Here is an 11200-nt window from a genome sequence, read left to right as displayed (position 1 = left end):
ACCTAGCCCTAGAAATCTACTTAGGGAGCACAGACCCACTTGCATATTGCTCTGGAGATTAGAGGGACTGAAAACTGAAGTCAGAGACTAAGACTGCAAATAGGTTCCCACAACCAGCTGCCCTGGGACAAAAGAAGGGTGGGTGCTTTGAAAGACTTCCCAACAGTGAGAGGGCTGCTAAAGGGGCAAGGATTCAAAAGAAGAAACAGATGGACAAAGTCTTCCCAGCACACTCATCCCAGCAGGTTGGGAACTTTCAGGAGCTTCAGGTGCTCCATCCACCTGGGTGGTAATGCAGCTCCGAGGCCCCCCACCATGATAAGCAGGCTGTTGCTTCTTCCTCCACTCTAGAAACTGTGCACCAACCCACTGCCTTCACCATCGCTCCAGAACAACTGGAGAATAGCCCCTCTTATGGCAACTATATGGCTTAAAGCAGAGGCTACCCCCTGCACACGGCTCACTGGCCTTGACAGCAGAGGCAGACAATGCAGCCATGAAGCAGGAAAGGGCTTTGTCCTCCTTGCAGGCCACATGCCACTTGCCTGCAACCCCTGACATCACTCCAGGCCAGCCAGAGGGAAAACCCACCCATGCAGATTAGGGCCTTAATGCAGAGGCTGCTTCCTGCTCATGGCTCACTGGCTCTGACAGTGGAGACAGGCACTGTGGCTGGGAAAAATGAAAAGGCTTGCTCTTTAGGGTAGGCACTGGCACCACTCACATGCAAACACTACTATGGCTCCAGGTACCGAGAAGCTAGGAAGAGCAGAGGTTCTGAGCAGTAGAGGGTGCTGCCTAAACAAAACTAATATTTCTCAATATCTAATATGATAATGAAAAGATAGAAGAACCTTCTTCAATCCAAAATCCCTTAAATACCAGAAAGAGGACATGATGAGACTGCAATCACCAATCTTCCTGAAAAATAATTCAAAATAAAAGTCATAAGCATGCTAGTGGAGCTACAGAAAAATACTCAAGACCTAAGGGATGAATTCAGGAGGGAGATAGACACCTTAAAAAATACACTAGCTGAAATTAATACAATGGAGGGATTAAAAATCAGATTACATGATGTAGAGGAGATGGTAAATGGAAAAGAAATTAGAAAACAGGAATACAAAGAAACTCAGGCAGAGAGAGAAAAAAGGATTTCTAGGAATGAAAGACTATTAAGAGACCTGTGTGACCAATCCAAATGGAACAATATTTGTATAGGGGTACCAAAAGACAAAGGGAGGAAAAGGGATAGAAAGTGTCATTGAAGAAATAATTGTTGAAAACTTCCCCAATCAGGGAAGGAAATAGTCTCAGAGCCATGGAAGTACACAGATCTCTGAACACAAGGGAACCAAGGAACACAACACTGACACATATAATAATTAAAATGACAAAGATCAAAGACAAGGGCAGAGTATTAAAAGCAGCCAGAGAGTGAAAAAGATGACCTACAAAGGAAAACCCATCAGACTATCATCAGACTTCTCAGCAGAAACCTTACAGGCCAGAAGGGAGTGCCATGATATATTCAATTCAATGAAACAGAAGGTTGTTGAATCAAGAATACTCTACCCAACAAGATTATCATTAAAATATGAAGAGGGAATTGCAAAAATTGAGGGAATTTACATACCACAAACCATCTCTACAGTGTATTTTAAAGAGACTGCTCTAGATGGAAGTGCTCCTAAGGCTAAATAGCTGTTGCCACATGATATAAAACCACAGTAAAGGAAGTAGACCAATAAATACTAACCAAATGCCAATTAAATCAACTACCCACAAAGTCAGTCAAGGGATATACAAAAAGTACAGAATATGACACCTAACATATAAAGTGTGAAGGTGGAAGAAAAAGAAGGGAAAGAAAAATGAATCATCAGTTGTATTAATAATAGCACAATAAGTGACTAAAGTTAGGCAATTAGATAGTAAAGAAGCTGCTCTTGAACCTTTGGTAACCATGAATCCAAAGCTTGGAATTGCACTAAGTGCATATCTATCGATAATGACACTACATATAAATGGACAAAAAGCACCAATCAAAAGACAGTTATATGCTGCCTACAAGAGAATCACTTCAAACCCAAAGACATACACAGACTAAAAATGAAGGGATAGAAAAATATATTTTATGCAAACAATAGGGAGCAAAAGCAGGAGTTGCAATACTTGTGTCAGATAAAATAGACTTCAAAACAAAGAAAGTAACAAGAGACAAAGAAGGACATTACATAATGATAAAGGGGTCAGTCCAACAAGAAGATATAACCATTATGAATATCTATGCACCCAACACAGGAGCACTCAAATATGTGCAACAAATACTAACAGAATTGAAGGGGAAATAGAATGCAATGCATTCATTTTAGGAGACGTCAGCATACCACTCAATGCAAAGGACAGATCAAACAGACAATAAATAAGTAAGGAGACAGAGGCACTGAACAACACATTAGAACAGATGGACCTAACAAACATATACAAAACTCTACACCCAAAAGCAGCAGGATACACATTCTTCTCAAGTGCATATGGAACATTTTCCAGAGTAGATTACATTCTATGCCACATAAAGAGCCTCAGCAAATTCTAAAAGATGTAAATTGTACCAAACAACTTCTCAGATCACAAATGTATGAAACTAGAAATAAATTGTACAAAGAAAACAAAAAGGCTCACAAATATATGGAGGCTTACCAACATGCTTCTAAATAATCAATGGATCAATAACCAAACTAAAACAGAGATCAAACAATATATGGAGACAAATGAAAACAACAGCACAAAGCCCCAACTTCTGTGGGACGTAGCAAAGGCAGTTCTATGAAGAAAGTATATAGCAATCCAGGCCTATTTAAAGAAGGAAGAACAATCCCAAAGGAACAGTCTAAATTCACAATTATTGAAAGTGGAAAAAGAAGAACAAATGAGGCACAAAGTCAGCAGAATGAAGGATATAATAAAAATCAGAGAAGAAATAAATAAAATTGAGAAGAATAAAACAATAGAAAAAATCAATGAAACCAAGAGCTGGTTTAAGAGAAAATAAACAAAATAGATAAGCCCCTAGCCAGACTTATCAAGAAAAGAAGAGTATACACACATAAACAGAATCAGAAATGCGAAAAGAAAAATCAATACAGATACCACAGAAATACAAAGAATTATTAGAGAATACTATGAAAAATTATATGCTAAGACATTGGATGACCTAGCAGAAATGGAAAACTTTCTAGGAACATAGAACCTTCGAAGGCTGACCCAGGAAGAAACAGAAAATCTGAATGCACCAATTACCAGCAATGAAATTGAATTGGAAATCAAAAATCTACCGAAGAACAAACTTCCTGGACCAGAGGACTTCACTGCTGAATTTTACCAGACATTTAGAGAAGACATAATACCTATCTTCCTTAAAGTTTTCCAAGAAGTAGAAGAGGAAGGAATACTTCCAAATTCATTCTATAAAGCCAGCATTACTCCAATACCAAAACAAGGCAAAGATACCACACAAAAAAGAGACTACAGACAAATATCCTTCATAAATACAGATGCAGAAATACTGAACAAAATATTAGCAAAATTCAAAAATACATCAAAAAGATAATACATCATGACCAGGTCAGATTCATTCCAGGGATGCAAGGATGGTACAACATTCAGGGATGCAAGAATCCAACAGCATCATCCACTACATCCATAAAAAGAAGGGAAATTGCATGATCATCTCAACAGATGCTGAAAAAGCATTTGACAAAATTCAACACCCATTCATGATAAAAACTGTCAACAAAATGGGTACAGAGGAGAAGCGCCTCAACATAATAAAGGCCATGTACAACAAAAACACAGCCAACATCATACTTAACAGTAAAACACTGAAAGCTTTTCCTCTAAGATCTGAAACAAGACAAGGATGCTCACTCTCCTTGCTTTTTCAACATAGTACTGGAGGTCCTAGCTATGGCAGTCAGACAAAACAAATAAATGAAAGGCATCCAGATTGGTAAAGAAGAAGTTAAACTGTCACTGTTTGCAGATGACATAATATTGTACATAAAAAACCCAAAAGAACAAGTAGAACTAATAACTGAATTCAACAAAGTTACAGGATACAAAATTAATGCACAGAAATATGTTGCATTCCTATACACTAATGATGAAATCAGCAGAAAGAGAAATCAGGGAAAGAATTCCATTCACAACTGCATCAAAAGGAATAAAATGCCTAAGAATAAACCTAACCAAGGAAGTGAAATACCTATACCCTGAAAACTATAGGACATTCTTGAGAAAAATTGAAGAAGACACTAATAAATGGAAATACATCCCATGCTTTTGGTTAGGAAGAATTAATATGATCAAAATGGCCACCCTACCTAAAGCAATCTACAGATTCAAAGCAATCCATATCAAAATACCAACAGCATTCTTCAACAAACTGGACCAAATAGTTCTAAAATTCATACGGACCCACAAAAGATCCTGAATAACCAAAGTAATCCTGAGAAGGAAGAATTAAGCAGGGGAGATTTCAATCCCCAACTTCAAGCTCTACTACAAAGCCACAGTAATGAATACAACTTAGTACTGACACAGGAAGAGATCCATAGATTAATGGAATAGAGTAGAGAGCCCAGATGTAAACCCACACACATATGGATGGCCATTTAATATATGATAATGGAGCCATAGATATACAATGGGTAAATGACAGCTTCTTCAACAACTGGTGTTGGCAAAACTGGACAGCTACATGCAAGAGAATGAAACTAGTTTACTGTCTAACTCCACACACAAAAGTAAACTAGAAATGGATCAAAGACCTGAATGTAAGCCATGAAACCATGAAACTCTTGGAAGAAAACATAGGCAAAACTCTCTTAAATATAAACATAAGCAACATTTTCATAAACATGTCTCCTTGGGCAAAGGAAACAAAAGCAAAAATTAACAAATAGGACTATATCAAACTAAAAAGCTTCTGTACAGCAACCGTCAGTAGAACAAAAAGGCATACTATAGTATGGAAGAATATATTAATTAATGATATCCGATAAGGGGTTGACATCCAAAATATATAGAGAGCCCACATGCCTCAACAACCAAAAAGCAAATAACAAAATTAAAAAATGGGCAGAGTATCTGAACAGACACTTCTCCAAAGAAGAAATTTAGATGGCCAACAGGCACATGAAAAGATGCTCCATATCGTGAATCATCAGAGAAATGCAAATTAAAACAACCATGAGATATCACCTCACACCAGTTAGGTTGTCCAACATCCAAAATACAAACAGCAGATGCTGGTGAGGATGCAGAGAAAGGGGAACTCTCCTATACCTCTGGTGGGAATGTAAATTTCTTCAACCATTGTGGAAAGCAATATGGAAGTTCCTAACAAAACTAAAAATAGAAATACCATTTGACCTAGGAATTTCACTCCTAGGAATTTATCCTAAGAAAAAAGGATCACAGATTCAAAAAGACATATGCACCCCTATGTTTATTGGAGCACTGTTTACAGTAGCCAAGAAATGGAAGCCAGCTATGTGTCCATCAGTAAATGAATAGATTAAGAAGCTGTGGTACATATACACTATGGAATATTATTCAGCCACAAGAGGAAAACAAATCCTACCATTTGCAACAACATGAATGGAACTAGAGGGTATTATGCTCAGTTAAGTAAGTCAGGCAGAGAAAGACAAGAACCAAATGATTTCACTCATCTGTGGAGTATAAAAAGCAAAAACTGAAGGAACAAAGCAGCAGCAGATTCACAGAACACAAGAATGGACTAGCAGTAACCAAAGGGAATGGGGTTTGAAAAGGTGGGTGGGAAGGGAGGGAGAAGGGATTTAAGGTGTATTATGATTAGGGCACATAATATAGGGGGGGCATAGGGAAGGAAGTATAGAACAGAGAAGACAAGTAGTAACTCTATAGCATCTTACTATGCTGATGGACAGTGACAGTAATGTGGTGTGAGGTGGGAACTTATAATAGGGTGGAATGTAGTAACCACAATATTGCTTATGTTAAACCTTGATCATAGAATTGTATATCAATGATACCTTAATAAAAAAGAAGAATAAAAATATGTGTGTAATAAAAAAAGAAAAAGAAAAAGTAAAGCATTTTAGCTGTTACTTTCAAAACTCTGTTAAATAAAGTCAGATAATTTTCTCTCACCTTTCTTGTCTTGGCATAAAATTTCTCTGAACTCCATGGAACATGTCCCCCATTTTCTTTGAGATTATTTTTGGTGTACTTTTGGCATTTAAGCCCCAAATCTATACTCAGATATTTATCAGGTTAGGAGGCATTCTACTGTCAATTATGCATCTTAAAGGTATACAAACACCTCCCAGCCTAAATGTCATGATAATAAAAATGATTGCACTATCAATAGTAAGGATTCATAAATGATAGCTACTATTATTTCAACCAAATTAATCTTTAAATGAATCAAAATTTAAATTCTCTTGCTATTATTATCTAGAAAAATAATTGATATTTATTACCAAATATTCATGGTATATATATGTTACTATATTTTCCCAATTTCCAGTAACCTATTGACTTCCTGTATTCAAAGAACAACCCTCAACTTTGAGCCTTTAGTTGCTATGGCTATGTTTATATTTTAGGTTAGGCCTCACTGTGCAATCAGTTTCTCTTCCCTGAGGAGCTGAAATGACAGTCATTTCACAGTTTGGGTATTCTCTTGAATGGTGTATATATAGTCTCTTAATTTTTGTCTAGACATGGATGTGAATCATTGAGCAATCTGAGTTGCAAAGAGAGATGAATAAAACAGAAGTACATGGGGGAAGCAGTGTTAAGATATGGAGAAAATACAGGCTGTGTTACTAATGGCTTTGCTGATGTCTATTTCTGGATCTGTGTCTCCAGGTCCCAGAAATGAAGAACGGTACTCCCTACAAATGCCCTCCTCTCCACCCTGAGTCTTTAGTTTCCCTCTGCCTCTTTTTCCACTTCCTCTTTCTCCTCCTCTTTTCCTCTTCCTCCTTCTTCAGGCTAATTTATATCTGTGTTACTTTCGGTCTTAACCACCACAAGAATTTAAGATAGCCATTTCTTGGTCAACTAGGAGACAGTTTGAAAATCTGCCTGAATTTTGGAGGTTAGAAATTATGAATCACTTACATTCTTCTACAATGTTTTGACCAGGATGGTAGTGCCTTTATAATATTTCTATCTAAACCACACATCTTTAACATCACTAAATGTAAAAATTAAATCATTTCTAATATCCAGCATGCTATAAAAATACCATCAGCATATGTATATCCAATTTGGACTACATATGTTAATTAAACTTTACTAGTATTTTATTTAAAGACAAATTGCATACCATTGATGTGGAAGAATTTTAAAGCTGCAGACAATACAGAAGATATATAATTTGATAATTGTCTTTTCTTTAGCAAAATAGACATGCATGACTGGTGGATAGACCACCCTCTGTAGCCTTGCTTTTTTAGTTCACCGATACTAGCAAATGATAACAAAATGTTTAAAAATGTTCTTCTGTGACTCTTTCTTAAAGCTGAAGTCAATATTTTAGGAAATAAATTAGCTTTTTTCCTTTGTACAAAAGAGTTATTTTTACATAAATACATAAATATGAAAAATAAATGTAAGTACCTAAGCTATATAATATGTAAAAAGAAATATATGTATTTAGTACAATTAAATATTAAATAAATAGACTAATAATATAGATGGCTTAATGAGATTCTAAGAATTGAGGTCACAAGACTAGAATACTAGATTTCTAAGATTATTGTTATCATTCTTGTACCTCTTAAGTCATCTCATTTTGTTAACATCAACCACAGGGCTCTTGAACAAGGAGCATGCACAGTAAACCATAGCATGTATAGTTTACTCGGAGAAGGAGCTAAAGTCTTCAGCGGCTTCCAACTTCTGTCTGTGTGGTAACACAGGTGGCAAATGGCCTCCCAGAGCACCTCTCTGGCCCTCCAGAAGATGTAAAGAACATACTCTTCTTCCTTGCATTTAAAAACAGGAACTTAAGACCCTACAAATCATGAACATGAAATGTTTCCCAAATAACCTCACATCATATGTATTAGAATGTTCTTAGAATACATAATCACTTTTGACAATTTTATGTTAGATATTTTTTATTCCTGGAGTTATTAAAACCTATTAAAAACCTGATAACTCAGTCTGGAGAATCCTTGACTCAGATTTAAAGAGGGCATAACTTTACAGAATTCAAGAAATTCACTTGTAAGTCATTGCCTTTAGACCTTTACTTCTGAGAAAGAAGCAAATGCCCTCATTCAGAGGAAGACAGACATGTCCTTGCCTTTCCCTGCTCAATAAGATTCTTTATAAAAGTATCCCTTGTTTTAATTGCCAAGAATCCAAGGCCTATTCAAACATTACCAGTCCTCAAAGAGCCTCAAACTAGGCTCTTCTCATTATTTCCAACCCTGTCTTCTAACAGCATTCCAATATTTCTACCCATTTTTTCTCAAAATGTGTGATATATGTTAAAACCTAAATTCCTGGACCCCTTCTCACACCAAATGAGTCAGAATTGCTGTATGTTAGACTTCATAACAGACTCCCCACTAAGGTCTAAAACTGCTGTACAATCCATTCTCACTTCATCCATTGTTATGTATTCTCCCTCCAAAATACACCCTCATGGCATTCTCCCCTCTGCTCATTCTGATCTGGATGAGTTCAATAGCCATTTTCATCTAATTTCATTTCCTACATTCATTTTTTTTGAGAGGGCATCTCTCATATTTATTGATCAAATGGTTATTAACAACAATAAAATTCTGTATAGGGGACTCAATGCACAATCATTAATCAACCCCAAGCCTAATTCTCAACAGTCTCCAATCTTCTGAAGCATAATGAACAAGTTCTTACATGGTGAACAAGTTTTGACCTTGCTCATTCTGATCCATTTATTATACTGTGGTTCTGAACTGGGAGTGATTTTGTCCACCTAGGTGGCATTTGATCATGTCTGGAGATATTTATGGTTGTCACAGTAGGAGAACAGGGATACTACTGACATTAAGTGGGTGGAGACCAGAGATGCTGCTAAACTTCCTACAGTACACAGGATGGCCCAGCAAAGGAGCCAGCCTGAAGTATCATGGTGGTATAGTACTATGATTGAGAAACCTTTGCTCCACACTGAAATACTTTCACTCTTTTCCCATGTCCAAATCTACTCCATGTGTTTCTTTAAATAGGTCTGCCATAGTGTCCTGATTGCCTGTGGTAGAAAGCTTTTTGTGAAGTATTATTTTTAAAAAGTATTTTATATTCTGCCTTCTTCCCAAGAGTATAAGCATTTGATTCCTGGACCTAGCATTATACTTTGTATATTGTAGTTGCTTAGTAAATTTTAAAAATAAGTAAGCCAAGTTTGTTTGTATATTGTGTGTGCTTGTTTATGTGGGTAATTCAAAAAAGGCAGTATATGTAAAACTGACTAACATTATATCAGTAGCTATGCAAACATAATTCTATTACTGCCTAGAGGGCCTCAAAAAATGCTGGAAAAATCCTCAAAAATGCTTTTGTATTACACCGCATTATTATGGGTTGTTTTCATAATTGCTAAGAATGAACCACAGGTCATAAAAATGTGCTACATCTATTGCTTTGCATGTATAAGCACAGTTCACCTTCATTGTACATTGAAAACAATGAATTATTATAGATCATTTCCAGTTATCTGAGTAAGACATACCACAGGTCCAGCCTGGGAATTGGAATTACAGCATCGTAGGTAATAGTGTTAGAAAGAGACATCTGCCATACACTTTTGAGCAAGGAAGTCAGGTGTTGTTATCACCAATTTTTAAATGATGTGCCTGAGTCCATAAATATGTGCATGTGGTTCTAGGTTCACAATGGGGATAAAATTCCTAGACAGGATTTAATCCCAAACTTTCATTTTATTTCAGTAATCATCAAGGCAAATAGTTGAAAACAAATAGTGAGTAAATCATTGTTTATTACCTGCCTTAATAATTTTTTCCCTCAGCTGTGTATCTTGATTCAGTGAAAGAATGATGACTTTAGTACTGAAGACCATGGATTTGAAAGACAGTTCTCACTTGGTGACCTAGAGCAGAGATTAACAAGCTTATTTTTCTATAATGGACCACATAATAAGTAGTTATGTATTGCTGGGCATTTGGTTTCTGTTGCTAAAACTTAGTTCTAACATTGTAAGGAGAAAACAGCTGTAGACAAAAATATAAGTGAAGAGCAGAACATTTGAATATTCTTTTTTTAAAGATATCATTGATATACTATCACATGAGCAACATTGTGGTTACTACATTTCCCCCTATTGCCAAGTCCCCACCATATAACCCATTACAGTCACTGTTCATCGGCATAGTAAGATGCTATAAAGTCACTACTTGTCTTCTCTGTGCTATATGGCCTTCCCCATGCTCCCCCCTACAATATGTGTGCTAATCGTAATCCCCTTATTCCCTTTATTTCTCCCTTCCCACCCACTTTACCCATTCCCTTTCCCTTTGGTAACTGTTAGTCCATTCTTGGGTTCTGTGAGTTTGCTGCTATTTTGTTCCTTCAGTTTCTGCTTTATTGTTATATTCCACATAAAAGGGAAATGATTTGGTACTTGTCTTTCTCTGCCTGGATTATTTCATTGAGCATAATACCCTCTAGCTCCATCCATGTTGTTGCAAATGGTAGGATTTGTTTTCTTCTTATGGCTGAACAATATTTTATTGTGTATATGTATGACATCTTCTTTATCCATTCATCTACTGATGGACACTTAGGTTGTTTCCATATCTTGGCTATTTTAAATAGTGCTGCAATAAACATAAGGGTGCATATGTCTCTTTCAATCTGTGATCCTGTTTTCTTAGGGTAAATTCCTAGGAGTGGAATTCCTGGGTCAAATGGTATTTCTATTTTTACTTTTTTGAGGAACCTCCATACTGCATTCGACAATGGTTGAACAAATTTCCATTCCCACAGCAGTGTAGAAGGGTTCCCCTTTCTCCACATCCTTGCCAGCATTTATTGTTACCTGTCTTTTGGATATTGGCCATCCTAACTGGTGTGAGGTAATATTTCATTGTGGTTTTAGTTTGCATTTCTCTGATGATTAGCAATGTGG

This window comes from Manis javanica, chromosome 2 (assembly GCF_040802235.1).
Source record: "Manis javanica isolate MJ-LG chromosome 2, MJ_LKY, whole genome shotgun sequence".
Lineage (NCBI taxonomy): Eukaryota > Metazoa > Chordata > Mammalia > Pholidota > Manidae > Manis > Manis javanica.
Note: the sequence above shows the minus strand (reverse complement) of the source record.